At 41.3% G+C, this 24,292-nt stretch overlaps 1 long non-coding RNA gene across 2 annotated transcripts; it reads right to left on the bottom strand.

The window, feature by feature from the left end:
• Positions 1–7,316: 7,316 nt before the first annotated feature.
• LOC113594089 (uncharacterized) lies at positions 7,317–18,241 on the bottom strand. 2 transcript variants are annotated; one of them, XR_008297439.1, is made up of 4 exons: positions 17,887–18,241; positions 16,410–16,511; positions 12,762–12,882; positions 7,317–8,520 (listed from the first exon to the last, which is right to left on the bottom strand). It is a non-coding gene; the product is annotated as an uncharacterized LOC113594089 (long non-coding RNA). The 2 variants fall into 2 exon arrangements; XR_003414370.2 differs by lacking the exon at positions 16,410–16,511.
• Between the last annotated feature and the right edge of the window lie 6,051 nt (positions 18,242–24,292).

Genomic DNA, 24,292 nt, shown 5'->3' with positions numbered 1-24,292 from the left:
GAAACGCTGTTGCCACACGATCACATGAACTTTTTCTGGGCCAGGCTGGCCGCAGTCTCCGGGCGGCAGCAGCAGCACAGTTTCTGCGAATGTTCCTGGGTGTGGCCAGCACCCGGCCATTGCTCAGTGAGACCCTCCCCCAGAGGATCTGAGTGGGTCAAAGCCGCAGTCCCTCAAAAGTAAAGGGTTGGGAAACACAGCTACATCTGAGATAAAACTCAGGAGGGAGGTGCTGCCTGGCAACCTGATGGCTTGGTCACGGACAGTGTAAAAGTGGGGAGTGGATGGAAACAGGAGACAGAGGATGGGTGCATGACTACTGATCAGGTAGAACAGAGTTCTGATACTAGAGACTGGGTAGCTGGGTGACACCATTTTCACCTCTCCCGCATGTGTGCATACACACTTACAAGCACCACAACAATCCACCCCAGTAAGCTAAACAGCACCATTTAGTGGAGAATGGAGCCATTACACTAAGCCCTGCCCGAGTGGGCCAACCTCACTCTTCAGAAATATGAGTCTCTCTTCCTGCTTAGTTTATGACTATAAAGTGCTTCATAGTTTGACTTCAAGGGGAAAACGATGTAATTTAAATTGTATTTCAGTCTGTTCCCTGATCCACATATTCAATTTTTTTTCCTTTTTCTTTTCTTTTTTTTTGAATACAGAAAGAGAAAAAATATTTTTATTATCAATTTTTATTAAAAATATTTCTTTAATTTTTCTATATTTTTTTACTTTTTTGTAAAATTTTCAAATTCTATTTTACTTCCATCATTTCGTTTTATTCTATTTCAGTGTATTAATTTTTTCAAATTGTCAAACGTTTTCTTTTTTCTTTCTTTTTCTTTTTCCCCTTTTTTCTCTAATCTATCAAGCTCCCTTCAACAACCAGATGAAAACACACCTAGTATCTAACATGATTTATTTGATGTGTGTGTGTGTGTGTGTTGTTTTTAATTAAAAAATTTTTTACATTATTAATTCCTTTTTTTCCTACAAAATGATGAAATGAAGAAATTCAGCCCAAAAGAAAGAGCAGGAAGAAATGACAGTCAGGGACTTAATCAATGCAGACACAAGCAAGACATCTGAACCAGAATTTAGAATCATGAAAATAAGAATACTAGCTGGGGTTGAAAATAGATTAGAATCCCTTTCTGTGTAGATGAAAGAAGTAAAAGCTAGTCAGGATGAAATAAAAAATGCTATAACTGAGCTGCAATCTAGAATACTTGCCACTGTGGCAAGGATGGATGAGGCAGAGCAGAGAATCAGTGATACAGAAGACAAATGTATGGATAACAATGAAGCAGAAAAAAGCGGGATACTAAGGCAAAAGAGAACGATTTAAAAATTAGAGAAATAGGTGACTCATTAAAAAGGAACAACACCAGAATCATAGGGGTCCCAAAAGAGGAAGAGAGAGAAAAAGGCGTGGAAGGGTTATGTGAGCAAATCATAGCAGAAATCTTCCCTAACCTGGGAAAAGACACAGACATCAAAATCCAGGAATCACAGAGGACTCCCATTAGATTCAACAAAAATCGACCATCAACAAGGCATATCATAGTCAAATTCACAAAATACACAGGCAAGGAAAGAATCAGGAAAGCAGCATGGGAAAAATGTCCTTACCTACAATGGAAGACAGATCAGGTTGGCAGCAGACCTCTCCACAGAAACTTGGCAGGCCAGAAAGGAGTGGCAGGATATATTCAATGTGCTGAATCAGAAAAATTTGCAGCCAAGAATTCTTGATCCAGCAAGGCTGTCATTCAAAAGAGAAGAGAGATAAAAAGTTACCCAGACAAACAAAAATAAAAGGAGTTCGTGACCACTAAACCAACCCTGCAAGAAACTTAAGGGGGACTCTCTGAGGGGAGAAAAGATGAGGAAAAAGAAAAAAAGAACCAAAAGCAACAAAGACTAGAAAGGACCAGAGAACATCACCAGAAACTCCAACTCTATAAGCAACATAATGGCAAAAAATTTATATCTTTCAGTACTCACTCTAAATGTCAATGGACTAAATGCTCTAATCAAAAGATATAGGGTAACAGAATAGATAAGAAAATAAGATCCATCTATGTGTTGCTTACAAGAGACCCACTTTAGACCTAAAGACACCCTCAGATTGAAAATAGGGGGGTGGAGAACCATCTATCATGCTAATGGTCAGCAAAAGAAAGCCAGAGTAGCCATACTTATATCAGACAATCTAGACTTTAAAATAAAGACTGTAACAAGAGATGAAGAAGGGCATTATATCACACTTAAGGGGTCTATAGACCAAGAAGACCTAACAATTGTAAACATTTATCCTCCAAATGTGGGAGTACCCATATGTGTGTGTGTGTGTGTGTCAATCACAAACATAAAGCAACTCATTGATAATAATACCATAATAGTAAGGGACTTCAACACCCCACTTAAAGCAGTGGACAGATCATCTAAACAGAAAATCAATAAGGAAAAATGGCTTTGAATGACACACTGGACCAGATTAACTTAAGAGATATATTCAGAACATTTCATCCTAAAGCAGCAATATACACATTCTTCTCCAGTGCACATGGAATGTTGTCCAGATCACATACTGGGACACAATTCAACCTTCACCAAGTACAAAAAGATCAAGACCATACCGTGCATATTTTCAGACCCAACATCATGAAACTCAAAATCAAGAAGAAATGTGGAAAGATAAATACGTGGAGACTAAAGAACATCCTATTAAAGAATGAATGGGCTAACCAAGAAGGTAAAGAGGAAATTAAAAAGTACATGGAAGCCAATGAAAATGATAACACCACAACCCAAAACCTCTGGGATACAGCAAAGGCGGTCATAAGATGGAAGTATAAAGCAATCCAGGCCTTGCTAAAGAAGGAGGAAAGGTCTCAGATACACAACCTAACCTTACATCTTAAAGAGCTGGAAAAAGAACAGCAAATAAAACCAGCAGAAGACAGGAAATAATAAGATTAGAGCAGAAATCAATGCTATCAAAACAAAAACAAAAACAAAACAAAACAAAACAAAACCAAAACAAACAAACAAACAAAAACCAGTAGAACAGATCAATGAAATCAGAAGCTGGTTCTTTGAAAGAATTAACAAAATTGATAAACCCCTAGCCAGTTTGATCAAAAAGAAAAAGGAAAGGACCCAAATAAATAAAATCAAGAATGAAACAGGAGAGATCACAACAGACACAGAAGGAATACAAACAATAATAAGAGAATATAATGAGCAACTATATGCAAATAAAATGGGCAATCTGAAAGACAAATTCCTAGAAACATATAAACTACCAAAACTGAAACAGGAAGAAGTAGAAAATGTGAACAGACCCATAACCAGTAAAGAAATTGAACCAGTAATAAAAAATCTCCCCCCAAAACAGGAGTCCAGGGCCAGATGGCTTTCCCGGGGAATTCTACCAAATATAGGAGGAGTTAACACCTATTCTCTTGTAGCTGTTCCAAAAAATAGAAATGGAAGGGAAACTTCCAAACTCTTTCTATGAAGCCAACATTACCTTGATTCCAAAACCAGAAAAAGACCCCACTAAAAAGGAGAACTATATACCAATTTCCCTGATGAACATGGATGCAAAAATCCTCAACAAGATATTAGCCAACCAGATCCAACAATACATTAAAAAAATTACTCACCACGACCAAGTGGGATTTATTCCTGGGATGCAGGGCTGGTTAAATATCCATAAAACAATCAATGTGATACATCACATCAATAAAAGAAAGGACAAGAACCATATGATCCTCTCAATAGATGCAGAGAAAGCATCTGACAAAATACATCCTTTTTTTTGATAAAACCCTCAAGAAAGTAGGGATAGAAGGATCATACATCGAGATAAAAAAAGCCATATATGAAAGACCCACCACTAATATCATCCTCAATGGGGAAAAACTGAGAGCTTTCTCCCTAAGGTCAGGAACAAGACAGGGATGTCCGCTCTTGCCACTGTCATTCAACATAGTATTGGAAGTCTTAGCTTCAGCAATCAGACAACACAAAGAAATAAAACGCATCCAAATAGGTCAGGAGGAGATCAAACTTTCACTCTTCGCAGATGACATGATACTCTATATGGAAAACCCAAGATTCCACCAAAACACTGCTAGAACTGGTCCATGAATTCATTAAAATCGCAGGATATAAAATCAATGCACAAAAATCGGTTGCATTCCTATACAGCAACAATGAAGCGACAGAAAGAGAAATCAAGGAATCGATCCCATTTACAATTGCACCAAAACCCATAAAATACCTAGGAACAAATCTCACCAGAGGTGAAAAATCTATACACTGAAAACTACAGAAAGCTTATGAAAGAAATTGAAGAAGACACAAAAAAATGGAAAAAGATTCCATGCTCCTGGATAGGAAGAACAAATATTGTTAAAATGTCGATACTACCCAAAGCGATCTACATATTCAATGCAATCCCTATCAAGATAACACCAGCATTCTTCACAGAGCTAGAACAAAGAATCCTACAATTTGTATGGAACCAGAAAAGACCCCAAATAGCCAAAAAAATCTTGAAAAAGAAAACCAAAGCAGGAGGCATCACAATCCCCGACTTCAAGCTATACTACAAAGTTGTAATCATCAAAACAGTATGGTACTGGCACAAAAACAGACACTCAGATCAATGGAACAGAATAGAGAACCCAGAAATGGACCCACAAACATATGGCCAACTAATCTTTGACAAAGCAGGAAAGAATATCCAATGAAATACAGTCTCTCCAGCAAGTGGTGCTGGGAAAACTGGACAGCGACATGCAGAAGCACGAATGTGGACCACTTTCTTACACCATACACAAAAATAAACTCAGAATGGATGAAAGACTTCAATGTAAGACAGGAAGCCATCAAAATCCTCGAGGAGAAAGCAGGCAAAACCTCTTTTACCTTGGCCACAGCAACTTCTTATTCAACATGTCTCCAGAGGCAAGGGAAACAAAAGCAAAAATGAACTACTGGGACCTCATCATCAAAATAAAAAAGCTTCTGCACAGCTAAGGAAACAATCATCAAAAGTAAAAGTCAACCGATGGAATGAGACAAGACATTTGCAAATGACATATCAGATAAAGGGTTAGTATCCAAAATCTATAAAGAACTTATCAAACTCAACACCCAAAAAATAAATAATCCAGTGAAGAAATGGGCAGAAGACAGGAATAGACACTTCTCCAAAGAAGACATCCAAATGGCTAACCAACACATAAAAAATGCTCAAAATCACTCATCATCAGGGAAATACAAATCAAAACCACCATGAGATACCACTTCACACCTGTCAGAATGGCTCAAAAGAACAACTTAGGCAACAACAGATGTTGGCGAGGATGCAGAGAAAGAGAATCTTTTTTGAATTGCTGGTGGGAATGCAAGCTGGTGCAGTCAGTCTGGAAAACAGTATGGAGGTTCCTCAAAAAATTGAAAATAGAGCTACCCTCTGACCCAGCAATTGCACTACTAGGTATTTATCCAAGGGATTCAAGTATGCTGTTTCGAAGGGACACATGCAATGCACCCCCACGTTTATAGTGGCACTATCAACAATAGCCAAAGTATGGAAAGAGCCCAAATGTACATCAACGGATGAATGGATAAAGAAGATGTGGTATACATATACAATGGAGTATTACTCAGCAACCAGAAAGACTGAAATCTTGCCATTTGCAACTACGTTGATGGAACTAGAGGGTTTTATGTTAAGCGAAATTAGTCAGAGAGAGACAAAAATCATATGACTTCACTCATATGAGGACTTCAAGATACAAAACAGACAAACGTAAGGGAAGGGAAGCAAAAATAATATAAAAACAGGGAGGGGGACAAAACATAAGAGACTCTTAAATATGGAGAACAAACAGAGGGTTAATGGAGGGGTTGTGGGAGGGGGATGGGCTAAATGGGTAAGGGGAATTAAGGAATGTACTCCTGAAATCATTGTTGCACCATATGCTAACTAACTTGGATGCAAATTTAAAAAATAAGTTAAAAAAATAAAGATGAAAACTACCCCCAAAAAAGTCAAATTAAATCCAGCAGCATATTAAAAATAAGATTTATACTAGCTATGCAAACATGATTCAACTTTAGGAAAATTTTAATGTCAGTCACTTGATTGGCACATTAAAGAAGAAAAACATATGCGCATTTCACTAGATTACAAAAATTTTTTTTATAAAAAATCAGCTCATTCCTGAAAGGAAAACTAAAAAGACTCCAACTAGGAATAGAAGGGAATTTCTTAAAATGATGAGGACATGGCCCAAAATATCCTGCATCTGAAGCACCCTGCAGCTGGCAGGCAGTCCTCTCCTGCTCCCAACCACAGCCCAGGGACATCACCAGGGTTCTGTCTAGCAGCAGACAAGTTTTCTCCCCAGACGCGCTCTTCCTCATTTGTGATGGATTGTGCCTCAGCCCCCCTTGTATTTTGGTCTACTTTCACTACATCTCAGAGATATTCCTGAATATTTCTCGCTAAGAAAGTATCCTTTCTTAGCCTTCAAGTGTTGCTACATTTTCTTGTATTGTATTGTATTGTATTGTATTGTATTGTATTGTATTGTATTGTATTATATTATATTTATTATATTCTTTGAGGAGCTTTAAAGAACAGGTTTAGAGGAGCAGTTCTCAAAATCTAGTATAAATTAGAATCACCTAGGAGTTTTAAAAATGAAGTGTTCAGGGCCCATCCCAAGTTATTTTTTATGTAACTTCCCCCTGATTATATTAATAATCTATATTCATTGTAGATTTTTTAAAAATAATGAGAGAGGCACCTGGGCAACTCAGTCAGTTGAGCATCTTACTTGGGCTCAGGTCATGATCTTGCAGTTCATGAGTTCGAGCCCCGCATCAGGTTTGGTGCCTTCAGCACAGAGCCTGCTTCAGATCTTCTGTCCCCCCACCCCCCCCCAACCCTTCTGTCCCACTCCAGCTGTGCTCTCTCTCTCAAAAATAAATAAAACAAAAAATAAACAAATAAATAAAACATTAAAAAATGTAAATAATAAGAAAATAAGATCACATACTTGATATATTTTGAAACATGACTTTTGGGGAGTTTCCACCAGCCACAAGGGGAGATGAGTATTTTACCTCATTTATTTTTGTACACGTGGGTATAATACAAGATTCCCTCCCCCTTTCATAAATTGTTCTGGGTCAATAGGAGGAGGTCCCAGCACTGGTAATTCAATACTTAAACTGGAATAGACACATGTTACCCCAAGATTTCTAGATGAGCTGTGTGGAAGTGATTCCTTGACCTCAGTGCAATGAAGGATGACCCCATCTACCCAAATTAGGGTGCTCTGGGTCTACACCCTGTTGATTTTCGTTCCAAGCTTTTATGACAATATCTCTGTTTTCCTCACTTGTGAAGGACAAAATTGGTAAGTACAGCTCTCTTAGCTTACTGTCTGGAGAGGCTCCCTGGCTGTCAGGAGACATCAGTCATGATGCTTGAACTTGCTTTCTAGCCTATACACCGTCTTCTGGGATATGCACCATGCCTTCGGAAACACATACACAGGGAACTCAATTTCTGTGATGTTTGTCTATTTATCTCAAACTTGCCTGATTTCGTTTCAAAGGTGATTAATCCCTAAACCTATTGGGAGCAGTGTGATGAGCCAGAAGTCACTGTGCCTGGGGACAGGTGATGACATTCACAGTGAATGAACAAGAACTGCCAGCCTGTGCGCCCAGTGGATGGATGACTCGGTGTGGAGTGAGCACGTCTGGAAAGCGCGATTATACAGGTTTGTCCCATTTCAATCCGGGCACCTGTGAGCCTCAGTCACAGTCTGTGAGTGGCTGGGTAAGACCTCCCTCACCTGCCACGGGGAGAAATTTCCTTGCTCTGTGGTCAGGGAACCCAGTAAATTTCCCCTGGGTTATAGGGCTAAGGAGCATGCATGCCTTCACACTAACAAAACTCAGTGTGGGTATGCTTCTTTACTTTTCTTTTCTTTTTAAAGCAATCTATCTCTACACCCATCATGGGGCTTGAACTCACAACCCCAGGATCAAGAGTCACATGCTCTACCATCTGAGCCAGTCAGGTGCCCCACTTTCTTTTCCTTTAAAAAGCGTACATGTTTATTGGTGAAAATAATAAACCTTTCTTGTAGGCATTTTGGAAAATACAGAAAAAGCATCAAAGAAAACAAGTCAGTCGTGACCCACCATCTAAAGATGACTGCTTTTAATTTTTTGTATATTTTTATTTTTTCGAAGTGAACATACATGGTAGGTGTCTTAGGAAACTGTGTTTGTATGTGATGTGAAGTTTTCTATCTCACTTTTGTCATTTCACATACATTCTAGAGCACTTACCTTCCAGCACCTGATTTCACTTTTCTGAACTGGAAAATCCCCTCTCTGTCTTTCCAATCTCTTTTCAGAAGTAGCCACTGTAGCAGTTGGGTACCATATTCTTCCAGATATTTTCTGTGTTTATGCAGATAGAAAAAAAAATAAATATCTTTGAACACATGTAGCCCCTTTTGAAACAATAAATGGAATTCTGTTGTATGTATTGTTTACTTTTGTTCACTTAACAATGTACCCACTTACTCATTTAATAATTATTTTCTGGGGCGCCTGGGTGGCTCAGTCGGTTAAGCGTCCGACTTCGACTCAGGTCACGATCTTGCAGTCCGTGAGTTCGAGCCCCGCGTCCGGCTCTGGGCTGATGGCTTGGAGCCTGGAGCCTGCTTCCGATTCTGTGTCTCCCTCTCTCTCTGCCCCTCCCCCGTTCATGCTCTGTCTCTGTCTCAAAAATAAATAAACGTTAAAAAAAATTTTTTTTAAATAATTATTTTCTTAGGGCTGCTGCTGTGTGGGCACGAGAACCATGGACACCTTCCCAGAGCATGGCAAGGAACCCCTCATTTTGAAAACTGGGTACAGAGAATTCCACAAATAATTTATTTAACTTCACCTACACTTTTAGGTTGGTTCTAATATTTTTGCTTTCACCAATGATGTTTCCCCATTGGCCTAACACTGTGCTAGCATCCCAGATGACGAGGAAAGTGGCACTTACTTCAGCAGATGGGTTAACAACCCACTTATATCAGCAGCACCTGTCTTCTGGATACACCATTTTAAAAATACTAATTGCCATTGCATCTAATTGGGGTCTGGCACTGTTATCATTTTGCAAGGTCAAGTACTTTCATGTTAGTGATGAATATTTTAATGAGTTAGTTGGAATGGGGACTTGATTCACAAGTTACTGGGACCCATCTCTGGCCCTTTCTCTTACTGCTGGAAAACCCGTGGCTGTTGTCCTCACCCCATCTCTTCTACTTTCTAGTGTGGGAGCTGACATATTGATTCCATTTACAACTTCCAAGGGATTTTTTTTGAGGTTTATTTATTTTTGAGAGAGAGGGAGAGAGAGAGAGACAGAGAATCCGAAGTGGGTTCTGCGCTGACAGCAGTAAGCCCGATGCTGGGCTTGAACCCACAAACCTCAAGATCATCACCTGAGCCGAAGTCAGATGTTCAACTGACTGAGCCACCTTGGTGCCCTCCCTACATCCCCATTTAGGTAACACAGTAAATACTACATAGTAGGTCAAATAAAATTACACCCCACCTCACCCACAGATAATTATATGGCCATTAGGAGGCTTGTCACTAAAATCTCTTTGTATGATGTTGATAGATGAAGTCATCATTTTTTTTTTTTTTGTCTTATTCCCTGAGTTTGGGTAATTATTCTTCTATCTCTCAGTGTCTCAGTTTCCTTCTGTGTAAAATGAGAGTAATACTACTTCCTATCCCATAGGTTGTTTTGAAGATAGAATGAATACATGTAAAGTGCATCGTCAGTAATGTCTCTACTAATTCACCAACGAGAAATACTTTTTAAATTAGTTGATACCTCATTACCCAGTAGAAGATCGATGTTGCACGTGATTTCTGTCCAAAAGGAAGAATCACCCCAAAAGGTATGATTTTAATGCCTATAGGACATTGAATAGTTTGGAGTCTAATTTTGCAATCGTATCCACGGTCAGGTATTAAACAAATGCCGGCCCATGTTATTAATCAGCAGTGGTAACAACGATCACATTATAGTTCTAAGTCTTGAAACCACTCCTCAGATACAGAGGAGCAGGAGGCAGTGACGTGGTGCTCAGAACCGGGCAACCGCCAGTGCAAATGCTCAGCTAAAGGGTCACAGGGAAGCCACACTGGCTGTGTCATGTGGGGAAGGTCAAGTGGCTCTGCCACAGCGTGTGTCAGACCCTAACATTTGGTTTGGCCAACTCCTGTCCACTTATAACCCACCCCAATCACAAACTTGGCAGGGAAAACTCTTGTCTGGTGGCTACTAATGTGAAACTTTCAGACGAAGTCCAGAAAGCAAATTCCAGTTGGTTCCTTCTGGAACAGGATCCCCATGGGCATTGACACCTGATTTTCTCTGCCTGCATTTGGCGACCATACAGCAGATCGTGCCGCAAGATCTTCCACGCAAGAAGTGACCCCTTCTCCAGAACCCTCGCCTTTTCTCCCCGGGCACTTCAACACCGGGGGCAGCCCTCAGGCCTTCCAGGCATCGCTTTACTAGTCTCTTGTCTCAACAATCCTAGATTTTTCAATGCTAGTGCCAGCCACGTCTGATGTGACTTCACGTTCTTCCAAGAGAAGATCCCTCCCCCAATTTCACAGACATAATTGAAATACACAAAATTGCAGATATTTAAAGTGTGCTATTTGTTCAGTTTGACATATGTACACATCACTGCAATCAGGATGACAATTTGCATCAGCACCAACTACACTGACACTTCAGACAGGTTTGCGTTTTCTGGAATGTATATAAATATAAATATAAATATAAATATAAATATAAATATAAATATAAATATATATGCATGTATCTATAATTATATATAAATGGGATCAGAGAGCATGTACTTTATTTGTCTAGCTTTCATTTAGCATAACTATTTTGAGATTTATCCAGGTTGTTGCACACATGCACAGTCTGTTCCTTTTTCTTGCTGAGTAATATTCCACAGTATGGATATACCATAGTTTTTAAAAAATTTTTTTTAACGTTTATTTATTTTTGAGACAGAGAGAGACAGAGCATGAACAGGGGAGGGGCAGAGAGAGAGAGAGGAGGGAGACACAGAATCCGAAACAGGCTCCAGGCTCTGAGCTGTCAGCACAGAGCCCGATGCAGGGCTCAAACTCACGGACCGTGAGATCATGACCTGAGCCGAAGTCAGACGCTTAACTGACTGAGCCACCCAGGTGCCCTATATAATTTTTTTATATATTCACCTGGTGATGTACATTTGTGTTGCTTCCAGGTTTTTTTTTTTTTTGATATTACAAATAAAGATTTGTTATCATGTGTATAATTCTTTGTGTGGGCATGTATTTTCATTTTTCTTGGGTAAATACATAGTTGTAGAATGGCTAGTTCGTAGGGCAGGTGTATGTTTGACATTTTAGGAAACTGTCATGATATTTTCCAAGCGGTTACATCATTTCACATCCCCACCAGCCGTGTGTGAGAGTTCCTGTTGCTCCACGGCCTTGCCAACACTCAGTAGGGTCAGACTCATTACTTTTAGCCATTCTGTTAAGTATATGGTATTTTGATTTTTATTTTCTTAATGAATCATGATGTTGAACATCTTTGCATGGCTTATTGGCCATTTGTATGTCTTTTTTGTGAAGTGTCTATTTGAATCTTTTGCATGTTTTCTTACTGTATTGTTTTGTCTTCTTATTGAGTTAAAGAGTTCTTTATGTTTGGCTGCAAGTTCTTTGTCTTATACATGTACTGCACATATTTTCTCCCAGTCTGTGGCTTGCATTTTTGTTTTCTTCTGGGTGAGTTTCAAAGAATTCTGGGTGAATTTTGATGCAGTCCATGTGTCATTATTTTTCTTTTATAGTTTATGTTTTAAGCAATCTTTACCAACCCCAGCATTGCAAAGAATCTTCTCTTAATGTTTTCTTCTTGACGTTTATAGTTTTCAGTTCTGTGTTGAGTTAAATTTTGTGTATTTGTGTGTTAGTTTTCAGTACGTTCCTTTTTTCCCACAGGGATATCGAGTACATACAGTACCATTTAAAGACAAGACAAGATCAGGTTTTGAGATGAAAGCACCCTCCTGATTACTTTTATTTGAAGGTATTCTGTTCAGTCATGTGTCCCAGGAGACATAGTGCACAGGGCTGGACATTATATCCCAGGAAAGATTTGACTTGGATGCAGTGAGGGAAATAAGAGGGCTATCACCTCCTTTGTTTTAGATGGCATACTTCTCCTAATGTAGCCTTATATCAAACTACCTGTTTTTACTCTGATTTTTGTTCTTTGCCAGTCATGTAACATTACTGACTCATACTGAGTTTGAAGGTAATTAGAACCTCTACATCTTGCTTATAGGCTCTACTCTTTCATCAAATCACTTTCATCCCAGCTGAATTTTGCAATTCAAGTCCACGGTTTTATGTTTTGAAGCATTACATTTTATCTGGCTTGCTTTGGCCCATGCTTTGAATCCACTGATCCAATTTTGTTGAGTGGCACAGTTTAGTGTCAGCCACAATTTCCACACCCAGGCCTCAGTCACCCATTGCAGGCCAGTCACCTGCAGCAGGGACAGGGATTCCATAACATTCCAATGAGTTACTTACTCAGTCTTTACCTTTCAGGGGCTTAGGGTCCCCAGATGAACAAATACAGGTCCTCAGTTTGGGAGCTCTCTGTCTGAAGAGGGAGGCAGGAATGAAGCCAGACTGCGGTCTGTGCCAGTGGAGGAAAGTGTTCTAGGGACACAGAGGAGAAACATCTAGTCATTATGGAATAGGGAAAGGTCACAGAAGACTGCCGAGTATTTCCTGCTGCTCTAATTCCCTCCTTTATGGTAATACTCCGTTTGGAGAACCTCCTTCTCCTATCCCTAGCCAAGCTGCCCTGGTAGGGATTGGCCCCACCCTCAGCTCCAGGGAGCATTCCCCAACCCACACATTCCAAACCCCAGGCTCCCAGCCTCAGCTTAGAGCAGATGACATGGGAGGCGGGGAGAAACCAGAAGATTTCGAACTGATACATAAATGTATGTACTCTTTCCCCACCTGTTTCCCTTTTTCTTTCTCGTTTAAGTCAGCTTGGTGCACACTGATTCAGCCGAGGCATGTGGCAAGTCAGAAAATAGACATGCTCTGAAAGTCCTGCTGGTGTTGCCTTTACACTTACAAGTGAATTCCTGAGAATAACCATAGTCAAAGAAACATAAAAGGAGACGGATTCTCCCCAGACTGAAAATAGATTGCTCTCCACTGGGCATAAGAGAAGGAAGAGTGAGGCCCTGGTCCTGGGGGAGGATGGGGCACTGCCCTATTTCCTGGCAGCCCCACCAGGGAGGTGGCCAGACTCCAGAGAGAGATACATTCAAGATAGGCTTCCGGCACGGGTGTCACCAAGAGTTGCCTGTCCAGAAGCAATCAGAATGACAACCGCAGGCCTGATGACTAAGGACCACAGAGCTTTCCCTACCCCAGGGCCTTGGCACTGTGCAAGGCCCAGGAAAGCAGGACCACCTAGAAGGTGAGGTGTCTCAGAAAGGACGAACGTTGTTTTTCCTACAGCCCGGCAGAATGGGACTTGAGTGAGAAGTCAAGTAGAGTCATGGAATATAAAGCAAGTTCTAATTCTTCATTCCTCAATTCAGGAAATGAAATTCACGATCTGCACACACTGAAGGAGACTCAACTTCTCTTCCCCTGCCCCTCCCCCACACCACCTCCTTTCCCTGCAGGGTGTCATCTTCCCGGCGCTCATCTGGTTTGCTCTCAGTGACCCACACACACACTCACACTCCGCCTGTGCCCCATGGCCCTGTGCTCAGTAGAGTGGTGCCAGACAAAGCCCAGTGACGTGGGGAAGAGAGGCTGATCCCGCCCCGTCTGAACACCACCGGACACTTGCCAGAAGATGGCTTTGGAACGGATGGCCCAAATAATGTTCTAGGACCATTTGTCTGAGTACCAGCTGTCAAAAGAAAGTTATTTAGGTGACTTGAATAAAGATTAAAGAGTTATTCAACTGATGCACATCAGAGAACACCTGAGGGACAGGTGGCCACAGATTAAAGCGGGGCCAGGGTGTTTATAGGAGAGGGGAAGCTGACTTTGCCGACGTGCAGTGTGGGTTTAGGAAGCAGCGTTGGACTTCAGTGGAAACTCACGGTTTGGAGGCTGTTTCTGTTTTTGTGCCCCTTGCCCAGGTGCAATCCTAACACCATCAGAATAGTATATTCCAAGAAGTTTCTTTGCAAGCCTTGTGGCTTATGGTCTAGTCATAGTTTGCAAGGTGAAAGGTCTTGCAAACAAGAAAGGAAAAGGAGCAAGGTTAGAAGGCAAGGAGGAAATTGGGGGTCCCCTATCATGAAGGTTTTCTTTAAAAAAATTTTTTTATTTATTTTTGAGAGAGAGAGAGAGAGAGAGAGAGAGAGAGAATGAGAGGGGGAGGGTCAGAGAGGGGGGAAGACAGAGGATCTGAAGCAGGCTCCAGGCTCTACACTGATAGCAGCAAGCCCAATGCGAGGCTCGAACTCATGGACTGTGAGATCATGACCTGAGCCAAAGTCGGACACTCAACCAACTGAGCCACCCAAGGGCCCCAGTTTTTGTTCTTATACTCAAGAATCACAGATTGCATCACAAATGGGAGCATGTAGGCATGAACGCTGTGGAAGGTGGCAGGTACCCCCACCCACAGAGTTCTCCAGCCCCCCATTCTTTTTTTTTTTTAATGTTTAAGTTTATTTATTTATTTTGAGAGAGACAGAAACAGCCTGACTGGGGGAGGGACAGAGACAGAGAGGGAGAGAGAAAATCCCAAGCAGGTGCCACGCTGCCAGCGCAGAGCCCAATGCAGGGCTCAAACTCATGAAACTATGAGATCATGACCTGAGCCAAAACCAAGAGTTAGATCCTTAACTGACTGAGACACCTAGCCTCCCCTCCAGCCCCCCATTCTTGAAGGTGATCCCTGAAGACCCTCCATAGGCTCTAACTTCTCACTCTGCTCAGGAAACATCCCTGTCCCTCTGCTCAGACATAGGGGCATCCTTTGTGGTCATGTTTATTGGACTCAACTGACAATGCTCACCCCCTTAAGGCCAGCAACAGGTATAAAGATCGGAGACTTTGCAGCCCTGTGTAGCCCAACCCTTCCCGACCAGACTCTCTTTACCTTCCTGGTCTCTCTTCCTGACATGTTAGGCCATGTCTTACCCTGTCTCATCCCTCTGGGGTGACTTTGTAGCCTCTCATTATCCAAGCCAGCTCCTCATTTCTCCAGTGTGCTCCCCAAGGCTGGAGTCCTGGGCTGTTCACTCAAGCTAATTGGTGGTTCTCTCTGCTGACCCTTTGACTCTTCATCTCCCCTCTTCTATTAGCCTTTCTCCCACTCTTCCCTTCCTGGCATTCTCCATCAAGGGTGTGGTGGTTCCATGTGGAAAATTCCAGTTGCCCTCTGGCAGATGTCTACATTAGTCTGGTCCTTGTTTCTAGGGATGTTAGAAAAGTAGCCATGGAGATGCCCTCATAGGAAGCCCAGGCACAGAACCTGGTAATGCTCCTGCCCCTGAGGCCATGGAGGCCTCCCATCTGCTGCAGGAGGAGATACCTCCTCCTTTTCCAAAATAGATCTGACAATACTCTCCCAGTCTCCACTTTAATTTGAGTAGCATGTCTTCTGGGAGTGGAGGACAATTTTCGGACTTCCTCAAGCTCAATATGTTTACCATTGACTATTTATGGATAAGGAAGCTTAACCCCAACCTTCCTAAATGAGGGACATAGAGGTAGTGATGACTGTGGCATTCCCATGCCACCTTGTCCCTTTCCTCCCTGGACAGGGGTGTGAGCAGGATCCCATTAGCACACGAGGCAAAATTTTAAAAGGTACCCCTGCTGGGCAGACATATTTGCTAAAATCTCCACCTTTGAATAGCTGAGTTACAAGAAGGAGTCCCTCAGATGACCAGCTTAGAGCACAGACAAGATTTCTGTCCCATCATGCTCTCCAAGGCCCCTTTGTGTTCAGCACTATCTGCAGAATCCTACTGTCAACCCTTGTGGGAGACAGTGGCTGATGTTCAGGGTCGTCTTCTTTCCATGCTCCAGAAGTCTGCTGTCCACCCCACCATGGCAAAGCTTTGACTGGACATCAGTGCTGGTTGATACAAATAATAGGCCATAGAGAGTACTACAGTACTGGAAATTTACTTTCCATCTCATCAGGGGGAGGCCCACATTGATCAAGCTGCTCAGGGCCTCTAACTCACCAGCAGGTTAGAGATGTCCTACATCTCCTCACCACCTTCCACCCTTTGTCTTGATGTCCATCTTTCAGTGTCTTAAACTGCCTCTTCTGTCCTAGCACAGCCCTGGCGGCCACAAAAAGAACAGAGTATCAGGCTCTGGCCCCTGATCCTGTGTCTCCCCTCCTGCCATGAGTAGGATGCTCCATCATGGTACTGATACTGTACTCAGAGAAATTTCCTTCCCTGGGGCAGTTCTCAAAAACCCTACCACTGTAGTCTCCTTTCATTCAAATTTTTATAAGGCTGTGATTTCTTGTGTTTGGAATTTCTACTCTTGCCGATTGAAAAAAAAAATCTGGGTCTTGGGGACAATATTAACATTAATACTGGCAATAATAGCTACCAATTGTTGAATGATTACTTGGTAGCAGGCATTATCTTTGGTGCTATGTACTATCTTACTGAATCCTCAGGAAAATACCCTGAAATAGATACTCTCTTTAGCCTGTTTCATGGGAGAAGGGATTCGATAGGTAGACCTTGCAGGTAGTTGGGGGGCAGGGCCAGGGTGGAGCTGTGTCTGCCTGACTCCAAAGTTTGGGCTCTCCCACTGCAGCCTGTCCTCATTCTTCAGGGAGCCCAGGAACATACAACACTGTCTGAATCCAGCCAGGACTTGTACCGGATACTGAAGACATTTCTACTCCTGGAAATGTCTCTTTAGGGGAGCTCAAGTGTTCAAACAAAGAAGCCATTTGTTCTCATCACCTGCTTACATGTTAGATTGTTGTTGTTAAATTTTGTCTGTCTCAACTTGAGTGCCATCTCCGCAAGGGGAGGAACTTGGTTTTGTTCCCTACTGTATCTGAATGAGGTGGGGCCATCAGAGGATTCAAGAAAGGAGGGAATATAGTCTGACACACTTTTCAGAGGATCCTTCTGGTGGAAAGAGTAGAGGCAGTGAGTGCTTGTATGAGAATGTTCCCCAAATCTAGGCAAGATATGAAGTTGGCTTAGACCTGCATAAGTTCCATGAGAGCGATGACAGGGTCAGACTGGCTCATGCAGTGAAAGGAGATCTCCCAGTGTGGTGTGAGGAAGAGAAAGGTCAAGGAGCCTCTAAGGATTCTGAACCAAGTAAATGGAAGGTTGAAGCTTCCATTTCTTACAGTGAAATGGGGGGATGATGGGTTTGGGTGGAGGTGCCCTTCAAACATCAATGGGCAGATAGACACTTGGGTGGAAGCTGGAGGTGAGGGTCTGAAGTTCAGAGGATGGGGCTGAGGAGGAGATAGAACTACTGGGATCATCAGCAGGTGGAAGGGGTCTAAAGCCCCGAGAGAACCCAGTGCAATTGCCAAGGGAGCAAGGGTAGACAGAGAAACAGCTTAGGACCAAGTCTGCTAAAAACCAAGGCCAATTTCCACTGGCCACAAAGCACAGCCTGAGCATCTGAAGGGGTAATGATGGAGGGCACCACTGACTTTATGATACTCACAAAGTCGCAGACTCCTTGTCACAGTCCTCTCTGCCTTCTCTCATTTACATGTTCCTTGTTGCTTCTCATCCAAGATGGAGGCCGCGGTGCTTCCCATGACTCAGTCTCAGAAGTGGCACATTCTCCTTCATTCTCTTCAATGGCGGTGAGTCACTACATTCAGTGAGGTTTAAAAAAGAAAAAAAAGAAAAAAAACAACAGAAAAACAAAAGAGGAAAAAAAATTATCACGCTGAGGGAGTTCCTTGCTGGGATGCCCAGGGGACTTTTGGCTCCATGGGCCAGCAGATCTGCAAACTGGTCTCGGCTGCAGGCATGGATTCATTATAGAAATGAGGACATGAGAGGTTTAGGAGGGCAGGAGGCTGCAGTCAGGCAGCTTAAGGCTTTAGAGTTAAAGCAATTGCAGTTTATGCCAAATTTTAGGGTGTGGACATGATATTGCCCCAAAAGCAGCAGGTTGAATCATATGAAATATGATTTTGTCAATCAAAACCAGTAGACTGTCAGGAGTTTCATATGGTTCAACCTGCATAAACATTGGTAAAAGTCACTAAAGTTGACATTCAGATCTTGGTATCAGACCAAAGAAACTTGCTGATACTCCTTGTCCCACAAAGGGACTAGCTAGTTTTCTCTTTCTCCTTTTTTTTGTGTTCACCTTACCTGACTGCTCATTTGCTTTCAGAAAGCTGGCTGTCATGTTGGAGTCACACCATGACCTTCTGTATATCAGTCAACCCATGTGATTGAAATCTAGGCGCTATCACTCCTAAACTGAGAGTCAGAAATAAAACTTTTAAACCATTTCTTTAACAAACATATTAAAAATAATTACTTTTAAATGGCAGCAAAATGTATCCCTGGTGTCTGAGCCAACGTTAGTGAGTAAAGTTTTGAGAGTTCCTGCTAAGCTGACTATTACATTTGCTGGAATATTGCACTAACGGGAGGAAAGGCATTCTCATAGACCAGCTACTAAATGAAAATCATCCCGAAGAATTACTGTAATATCCTTTACATCTTATAACTTTATGGGCTGACGCAAGCAGCTTTTTTTCTGTCCATCAAAGTCTTTATAAATGGCATGGAAAATAAGTACCCCATGGTTGGCATCTATTAACAAGATGAACATCCCGGGCACACTATTTCATAACTCCCACTGGCTCCCAGAGGTATAATTAGGGTTGAATTTTTCATGAACACAAACATCATATTCTTTGTCCACCATGCTGTGCTTTGTGCTTGACTATTTCCAGCACTCCACTCAGGAAAAGAAAAGGAGAGAAAAGAGTCATGTCCTCAGCGAATGAAAGTGATTCTGGGGCTTGCTGTAAGGGTCGCCCAGGTCCCACCATGTTGCTGGGGGTCTCTTTAAGGTACAGCACTTCCTGACCAGGTCTGACTCAGCACGGTCACCCAGAGCTGACTCTCCCTAGGAGGACTTCCAGGTTTTGGAAATAGATAAATAGAAAAAAGTCTTTCGGGGTGCCTGGGTGACTCAGTCAGTTAAGTGTCTGACTTTAGCTCAGGTCATGATCTCTCAGTTCATGAGTTCAAGCCCCATATCGGGCTCTGTGCCGACAGCTCAGAGCCTGGAGCCTGATTCGGATTCTGTGTCTCCCGTTTTCTCGGTCCCTTGCTCCTTTGTGCTCTGTCTCTCTTTCAAAAAATGAATAAACATTTTAAAATTTAAAAAAAGAAAAAGAAAAAAGTCTCTCATGTTTAGTCTTAAGTAGATCTACTGACTCCATTATTTTTAAGTCATTAAAAAAAAAGTGACATGGTTATGATTTGGTTTTCTGGACCTAACTTGTTATTCCTCCTGGATTATTCAGTGAATGGTGTCTGGTCTTATTTGCAGTCGTGTTTGAAATGCTTTGTGAATGGAATTTATTAGCCATTGCCCCCAGAAGAATCTCACTAAAACATAAGTCCAGTCATGCTGTCCTCTGCTTAAAATCTCTCAGTGATTTTTTGTTTTTACAACTATGGAAGGTTCAAGCTCTCTAGCACAGTTTGTGAGATCTTCATCATGTGTCCTTAAATTGTCTCTGTTTCATTTCCTGCCTCTCATAATAGGCAAGCTACCCTCCTGCCACTTACAATTCTTTAAAATTACTTACAATTCTCTTAAACACCTTTCTTTTACACAACTCTGGAACATAATTCTCCCTCTGGCTAAAAGAATACGTTGAAAGTTAGGGCAAGTTCTGATAAAATAGACATGTGCCAACCTGAAGTTCAGCTTCTTATTTAATGGGGAAATACTGAAGACTTTCCTTTGCCTAGGAACAAGGCAAAGAAATAACTCTTGCCACTGCTTTTCAACACCAGAAAGATAAAACATGCAGAAATAAATTAAGTAAGAAATGTTTAATATTTAAGAAACGTTTATGCACCAAAATCTACAAGATTCCTGATGTCAAAAAGGTAGACCTAACTAGTGAAATATGAGATATATATTCCTGGACAAGAAGACAACATCATGAAGATTTCAATCCTGCTCAAGTTACTTAAAGAATTTAATGTGATCTCTACAAAAGCATCAATTTTTTTCTCTTCTGGAACTTGAAAAGACAAATAGAAAGTTTCTATGGAGAAATAAAGAGGCAAAATTTGGCAGGAAAATCCTGAAAAGAAGAAGGTACCAGGGGATAGAGTCTAGCTTTACCATATATTGAAACATACTGGAAGTCTTCAATATTTGTTTATTGAGTACAGCTGACATATAATGTTATATTAGTTTCAAGTGTATGACAACAGTGATTCAATAATTCCATACATTACTCAATGCTCATCGTGGTAAATATAGTTACCATCTGTCACCATACAAAGTTATTACAACATTATTGACAATATTCCCTATACTATACTTTTCATCCCCTGAACATATTTATTTTACACCTGGAAGTTTGTACTGCTTCATCACCTTCACCTATTTCACCTATCCCCCAACTCCTTCCCCTCTGGCAGCCACAAGTTTGTTCTCTGTATTTGAGTCTGTTTCTGTTTTTCTGTTTATGTGCTTGTTTGTTCATTTGTTTTGTTTTCTAGATTCCACATATAAGTGAAATCATATGGTATTTGTCTTTCTCTGACTTATTTCACTTAGCAAATGGACCCTCTAGGTCCATTCATGTTGTACCCAAAGAAAACAAAAATTCTAATTTTTTTAATTTAATTTTTTTATTAAAAATTTTTTAAATTTATTTTTGAGAGAGAGAGAGAGAGAGTGGGGGAGGGGCATAGAGAGAGAGGGAGACACAGAATCTGAAGCAGGCTCCAGGCTCTGAGCTGTCAACACAGAGCCCGACACGGGGCTTAAACTCATAGACCGCGAGATCATGATCTGAGCCGAAGTCAGACACCCAATCAACTGAGCCACCCAGGCATCCACAAAAATTATAAGCTGAAAATATATATGCACCACTCTGTTTACTGCAACATTATTTACAATAACTAAGACATGGAAGTAACCTAAATGTCCACTGCTAGATGAATGGATAAAGAAGATGTGATACACATATACACAATGGAATATTCCTCAGCCACAGAAATCCTCAACTCAGTATTTAAGCTGATACTGTATTGGTGCTTGAAAGACCAATGGAGCAGAATAAAAAAACTTGGAGTAGACCCAAGTATATATGTCAATCCAGTACATGATAAAAGTGGTGTCTTAAATTACTGGAAAAAACAGGATGCTTAATAATTGATCTTGAGACAACTGGCTAACCATTTGGGAAAATATCACACTGGACCTATACTTCATACATATCCTTCAAGTAAACTTCAAATAGATCCAATCTAAATGTAAAAGATGAAATCATAAGTACTAGAAAGAAATATAGTTTAATGAAAAAACCAGAAGTGGATAATGCCTTTCTAGTTACAACTTAAAATTAAGATACAGTTTTTTAAAAGATTGATAAATTTAACTAAATTTTAAAAACTTTTCAAAGTTTTTGCATGACAAAATAAGACAAACACCAAAGGCAAAGTCAAAAGACAAATGACAAACTGAGAAAAAATATTTACAATTTGTATCATGTACCAAGGGCCAATCTCTCTAATATGTAAGCATTCTTAAAATCGAGAAGAAAGTCCAAAAACCATTAATAGAAAAATGGGCAAAAGACATGGCTGACAGTTCACAGAAAAAAGTGCAAATGGCTTTTAAACATATGAAAACATATTTAACTTCATTTATTACGAGCAAAGCTCAAATTAAAACTGTACCAGGAGGAATGATGTAAGCAAAAATGATAGAGTAAGGACTTCTCAAAATTCTCTCCTCATAGAAGCAACAAGAACACTAAGAAAAACAATTACCTGGATCAACTTAACCAAAAGGAAATTAACCAAAGGCTTACAGCTATTCAGGGAGTGTTGACTCAAGAAAAATGACTTACTCTTGGTAGCACAGTGAGTTTTGTGGCATTCTAATTTAGGTATTTCCATCACCCCAGCTTTATGGTTGCCTTGAAAACCAATTCACCACAACTGCAATAAAAACCTGCAGCTTGGCAGCTGTTGGAGGGAGCAAAATGAGATTTGAGCTTCTTCAAAGCCCTGTTCTCAGAGAATTGTAATTATTTGACCTGTTTAAAGGTTAACAGGAAGACCCCACCCACAAGAATGTCTTTATTTGACCTGACTCTGAGTTTACCCAGTAGAAATGGTTTTTTCCACAGGGACACTTTTTGAAAATAATTAAAGGTTGGGGCACCTGGGTGGCTCAGTTGGTTAAGCATCTGACTTTGGATCCTACACACCTAGAAAACTGACTGGAGGATTAACACAACAATCTGCACAACCTGAACCACAGAATTCAGCAGGTACTCGGCACAGAGAGTTGAACTTGGGGAGCAAGAAGGTGCAGGAAGTGAGGTACTTTCGTGAGCAGAGAGAGGAAAGGAGACTGGGGTGGGGGGAGAATACGGGAAAAGCACCCCTCCCCAAAAGCAGCTGGAGAGAAAGTGGAAAATTGGAAACAGCTGCAGGGGCTAAACTAAAATAGGAGAAAGGAGAGGGTTTAAATTCCATTAAGACTGTGAACAAGGGGAGCGCAGTCTGCAACTCCTCAGCTCCATACCTGGTGGTGCTCTGGTGGGAAGGGCGAATCCCCAGGAACAGAGTGGGGTCCAGGAGGTTCTTGGGCCACACGGGGAAAAGCGGGTCCACTGCTGGAAGGACATTTGGTAGAGACTGTTGAAGCCACCTGGTCCCAGCAGACCCCAGAAAGTGGCCACATTCACTGGTGCTGGAACAAGGTCTTTGGGGATGAAGCCTGTCAGATGTGTGTTGTGATTTTCCATAATCCCTGCTGCTACACTATCTCTCGAACTTTTTCTGAGGCAGGCTGGCACCTGGCCATAGTCTCGAGGCACTGGCAGCAGCAGGGTCCAGCAAGCATTCCTGGGGTGCAGCTAGAATTCAGCCATTGCTCGGTGAGACCCTCCCGCAGAGGGGCGAGCAGGTCAAAGCCACAGTCCTTCAGAAGTAAGAGGCTGGGGAAAACAGGTGCATTTGAGACAAAACTTGGGAGAGATGTACTGCCTGGGGCCTGGTCACGGAGAGTGAAAGAGCAGGGAATGGACGAAAGCTGAAGACGGGGATGGGTACGCGATTGCTGATCCGGGAGAACAGACTGGGTACCTGGGTGACGCCATTTTCATCGCGCATGCACATACGCACTTACTAGCGCCACAATAATCCACCCCAGTAGGCTAGCAGCGCCATCTAGTGGAGAGCAGAGCTGTTACACCGAGCCCCGCCCAACTGGGCCAACTTCGCTCTTCAAGAACACAAGTCTCACCGCTGACTTAATTTATGGACTATAAAGAACTACACAGACTGACTTCTAAGGGAAAACGAAGCAATTTCAGTCCTACTTCAATCTGTTAGCAGGTTCATCTATTCAATATTCTGTCTTTTTTTTTCTCTTTTACACTTCTTTTTCTTGAATACAGAAAGAGAAAAAACTCATTTTTACTTTCAATTTTTATTAAAAATATTTTTCTTTAATTTTTTGCTATATTTTTTGCTTTTATATAGATTTTGTCAAATTCTATTTACTTCCATCATTTTATTTTAGTCTACTACAGTGTATCCACTTTTTCAAATTTTCAAATGATTTCCTTTTTTAATCTTTTTTCTCTTTTTCATTTCTTTTTCTTGAACACAGAAAAAGAAAAGTTCAAATTTATTTTCAATTTTTATTAATTTTTTCTTTTTTTTCTACTTTATTCTTTACTTTTGTGTATATTTTTTCAAATTCTATTTTACTCCCATCATCTCATTTTAGTCTACCTTAGTGTATTCATTTCTTCAAATTCTCAAATGATTTTCCTTTCCCCCCCCCTTTTTTTCTCTAATCTGTCAAACCACTTTCAACACCCAGA

The sequence above is a fragment of the Acinonyx jubatus genome, chromosome C2, assembly GCF_027475565.1.
Source record: "Acinonyx jubatus isolate Ajub_Pintada_27869175 chromosome C2, VMU_Ajub_asm_v1.0, whole genome shotgun sequence".
NCBI lineage: Eukaryota > Metazoa > Chordata > Mammalia > Carnivora > Felidae > Acinonyx > Acinonyx jubatus.
This window is presented reverse-complemented; position numbering and strand designations above follow the sequence as displayed.